General features: G+C 38.4%; 1 non-coding gene across 1 annotated transcript; it reads left to right on the top strand.

Moving 5' to 3' along the window:
* The first annotated feature begins 3,549 nt into the window (after positions 1 to 3,549).
* Positions 3,550 to 3,656, top strand: LOC147498810 (small nucleolar RNA R71). The gene has a single exon (XR_015197220.1). It is a non-coding gene; the product is annotated as a small nucleolar RNA R71 (small nucleolar RNA).
* Positions 3,657 to 4,633: the final 977 nt, after the last annotated feature.

Genomic DNA, 4,633 nt, shown 5'->3' with positions numbered 1-4,633 from the left:
TAATATGCAAAACTACTTTCCTTCAACTTGGTTGGGCTTTGCAGCTAGTATCTCGCCCATTGTCTAAAGCTGTCTCTTCTAGGGTTATGGTGAATCACTTGGATTGCTTAAGTACCACTGCCCACAGACGATAGTCCGTTTGTCAAGATTCAGACAAGAAACACTAGAGTTTGATTTTTCGCTGTGTCGGCTTACAACTTCAATTGTTGAAAAGATCATAAATGCAATTATACTAGAAAACAATAAAACTAAACTATAATGCAACTATAATAAGAAAAAAAAGTAAAAAGAATGAAGATTCGACTAACCTGGATGGTAGATCTTGTCTTCGAGATGTCCTTCAAGCTTCTCTCTTTCTCAAAAGGTTGGATGATGCAACTAAAATTGCCCCAAGATCCAAAGTTCTAATCTTGAAAGAAAACGTTAAACATAAACAACTTAAAACGGCAGCGGCGCCATTTGACCTTGCCTCCTTTTTTGTGTATGTAGATGGTATATGGTCGTTGAACAAAATAGAAGCGTATCAAAACCTAATTATCCCTCAATAAGTAAAGGATGAGTAGGGTATCGTTCCACTTTTAAGTGTATGTTTATATGAAGGACAGGACTGGAAAGGGGGTTTGAGGGATTAAAAACTATGATTATAGATATTGTAGATTCTAATACTAAACTAAACTAAACTAAACTAAGTAACTTATACTAAAGCTAAGAATTGGAAATAAAGAGAGAATATGAGAGAGATAGATTCAAGAGATTCAAATCCACCAATGCTTTTGATTCAATGACTTTTTGCTTCATGTTGTTCTCCAAGTAGACTACAATCGGCAATCGAGCGAAGTGCCTTGCCTTTGGGTGAAACATCGTTAAACAATTAACTCTACTTATGGTTGTTCCTATATTCATGTTACTAGTATCTTCTTTCCTTTTATGTGAGCTTGGGCAGCTATTCAATGAATCACCATCTAAGGCAAACACAAGGAATACTTCACTTACTCTAAAACACTACACAATTAGAAGAAAAGTAGAGAATAATAGTATAATATTCAATTACAATAAATAAAACTCTATTCTAGCATTATATTCAATTGCAATAAATAAAAGCATATTACTAGCAAATATTCAATTGCAATAAATAAAACCCTAAACTAGCATGATATTCAATTATAATAAATAAAAACCTTAATCTATACTTCCATCCCCTGGTGTGGGCAGTGGAACTAATAACTAAAAACATAAAGAACTAACCTGATTGAAGAACACCATAAACCAGAAGAATCATTAAACCTTAAGCACCGGCTTCATCTCCTCCCTTGAAGGAGAAGATTAGCCTTCCATATAGAAGGAAGAATACGAAGAACGAGAAGAAGAAGAGTTGAAGAACATAAGACTAGAAAGACTAATTTATTAAAACTTAGCTAGTTAAAACCGATCTTTTATTATTAATCTCTCTCTGCCTCAAGTTCTGGAGACAAGAATATAAGTGAATTGGCCATTACATGAGGCACTTAGGTCCTCTATTTATAGGGATTACAATGAGCTCTAGAAGCATTCCAAACCATCATTTGTTTCTTAATACAAATAGACTTCTTTCAGAGTCCAACTTCATGTCCAAAACTGAGAAGGAATTGGCTCTGATTGTCGATTCATTAAATGCGGACTCATTATCCATCGTCTCGGACTCAAGAAATGCGTCCGGACTCACGATCTATCGTCCCCAGATGCGAGCATTGAGTCCGGACTCACGATCCATGAGTCACCGGACTTCGAAGTCTATTTTCCTTTTTCTGCTCTATCCTTCTATCCTCTTTTGCGGGCTTTGGTCCAAGCAACGAATCCTTTGGCCTTGGACTTCCAAATAGGCTTTAAAATAGGTCCAAGTCGCATCTTTAATAGCTCAAATTCCTTGGCCTTCTCCATGATTGTTCATGGGCCTCCCATGTGATCCTTAATGCTCCGAATTGCTTCGTTTTACCCCATTTTCTCTAATATTCTACAAAACTCTCTTTTTCACCTGTAGAATCTTAAAACACAACTTATAAACACTATTAGTCCACTAAGATGGCTAAGCAAGAGGCATAATCGAGGGTTAAATAACACTTTTTGAGCACTTATCAGTATCCCCCAAGGTGCATTGTATAGTAGGACGACCAGGGTCTTTGTACTTAATAATTCAATTATGTTCAGATAGAGTTGGGAACTGTTCAGTTAAAAAGGCGTCTTTTGGTATATTGGCCTTCCCCCTAGTAGTGCACAACTCTTTTAGAAACTTAGCATGTTGTGGTAATTTTTTAATAGCATCAAGAAAAGGTAGGTTTATCGTTAGATTTTTAAAAACTTCCCTAATCTCATCAAAGTTAGTATCCTTGTGTAACATGGCTAGTCTATGGGGAAACGGTGGGTTCTCTCTATATTTAGCATATGGATCAATAGGAGTTTTAACCTTGGCCGCTTTCCTCTTGGGTTGAGGTTTAACTGGCACCTCTACAGGAGTAGGATCGTCAGTTACTACATCGGTATCTAGTAAAGTAACAGGTGCAATGACCACAGGTCGGGTAACAACAGGCATAGTTACGGCATTATCCACCACCCTGCCAGAACGGAGAGTGGTGATGGCATTTAACTCACCTACGTTTAAATGCTCATTACTAGGAGTACCGGTTACTTCAAAGGTTGTGTTTGGCATTTTAGGATTAGGTATGGCTTGACCGGGAAACACACCTTTGGGTTGGATTTTCTCTTGGGCTAACTTTTGGATGGACTGATTAATGGATTGTAAAAGTTGTTGGTTAGAATGATTAATGGATTGTAAAATCTGTTGGTTACCCTGCATGTAGGCTTCGAAACGATCCGGTTGTGAAGGTGTAGTGGCCACAGGTGGTGTGACTGGAACTATCTCACGTTGATTATTAACGGGTGGGTTGCAATAGTTATTATTAACCGGAGTGATACCTCTATTAGCATTATAATTATTATAATTACCTTGTCCTTGTCCTTGTCTCGGTGGAGCTTGGTTGTAATTGGTCGCTGGCCTAACATTTTGATTATTAAACCCTGGAGGTGTAACTTGTTGATTATTTCTCCAACTTAAGTTGGGATGTTGTCTCCAAAGGGCGTTAGGTTCGCTATTAATGAAACAAACATTGTCTGGTTGAGCATATGGTTGTTCATAGACTAAAAGACAATAGGAGTCGGGGTGCTCAGGACTCAAACAGAAATTACAAAGAAAAGAGTTGACGTTCATGACACGAGTAGGCTTTTGTTGAACAGAAATAGCTTCTACCTTTTTAGTGAGAGATTCGATTAAAGTTTTAAGCTCAAGATTAGATTTAACCTCAAACATACTGGCAGCCTTAACTGTGGAAGAAGAATTAACGGAGCCAGGGATGTCATTACGCCCAGTTATTATTACGCTTAGATTGATCCACCAAAAACTTCTAAGCCTCTGAGGCTCCTTTACTAAGGAAACTACCCCCATTCATTATATCAAGAACCTCTTTTTGGTGATGTAAAAGCCCTTTGAAAAAGGCACGAACAAGCGTGTCTTTTGCAAGGTTATGATGTGGACACTCGATAAGAAGATCAACGAAACGATTCCAGGCCTCTGAAAAGGATTCATGAGGGTTCTGGTGGAAGAAATGAATCTTATATATCATTTCATTTGTCTTCAAAGGTAGGTAAAACTATTCCATTAAATAATTGAACAAGTTTGGCCCATTAGTCCTCAGATTTAGGCGCTTAGGCAGTTAACCAAGATGCCGCCTTATCGGCTAGGGTGAAAGGAAACACCCTCAATATAATTTGTTCCGAACCTACAGTAGGATGATGAAATGTGGTAAGAACTTGTTCTATTCTATGCATATGCTGATAAGGCTTCTCATGGTCTAACCCATTAAAAACTGGTAACAAATTAAATATATTTGGGGATTCGAAAATCCCCCACTAGGTTTGCATGAACGATGCAAGACTTAGGGCTATCGTTAAGGGCCTTATAAAAGTCATAGAGAGGAGTCTCTATTTCGTTAGCCATTGTTGCAGGTGTAGTGTGTGGTATTCTAGATAGGCGTGTGTGTTGACGTTTGTGATAAATAATAGAAGATGGTTTACTAGTATCGGACCTTAATCTCATGCAAGGCTAAGGCCAATAAGAAACAAACCACTAACAACAGTTAAACAACCCTGATATGCTAGAATTAAAAACAACTCTGATAGAAGAGGCGAGGAATGGAAGAAGGAGTACCTGAAGCCTCCTTGTTACGTGTTTGAATAGCGTCTTGTATACGCAATCTCAGTGTATTCAAGAAGTTGGAAACACTGAACAACTTGAACAAAGAGAGTTGGAAACTAACCTATGAAAAATCGGGCTACTTCAGAAATAGGTGCGGGCGCGCTTGGAAATAGGTGTAGAAGGGCGCGGGCACGCTCTTGCTTGACTCAATGTCCAATTTTTTTAGGGCGTGCACGCTCCTGAAATTGCGTACATAGGGCGCGGGCACGCTCAAAGCAAAATTCCAAAAAAAATTATTCCTGAACCAAACAAACACAGTTAGAACCAAACAAGGGTGGCTGGGTTTAATGGGGTTTTGGTAGGGACGAAGATAGTAAAGAAAATGAATCTAAACAAAACTAAGATGGT

This window comes from Coptis chinensis, chromosome 5, assembly GCF_015680905.1.
Source record: "Coptis chinensis isolate HL-2020 chromosome 5, ASM1568090v1, whole genome shotgun sequence".
NCBI classification, from domain to species: Eukaryota; Viridiplantae; Streptophyta; class Magnoliopsida; order Ranunculales; family Ranunculaceae; genus Coptis; species Coptis chinensis.
Note: the sequence above shows the minus strand (reverse complement) of the source record. Positions and strands in the feature narration are given on the sequence as shown.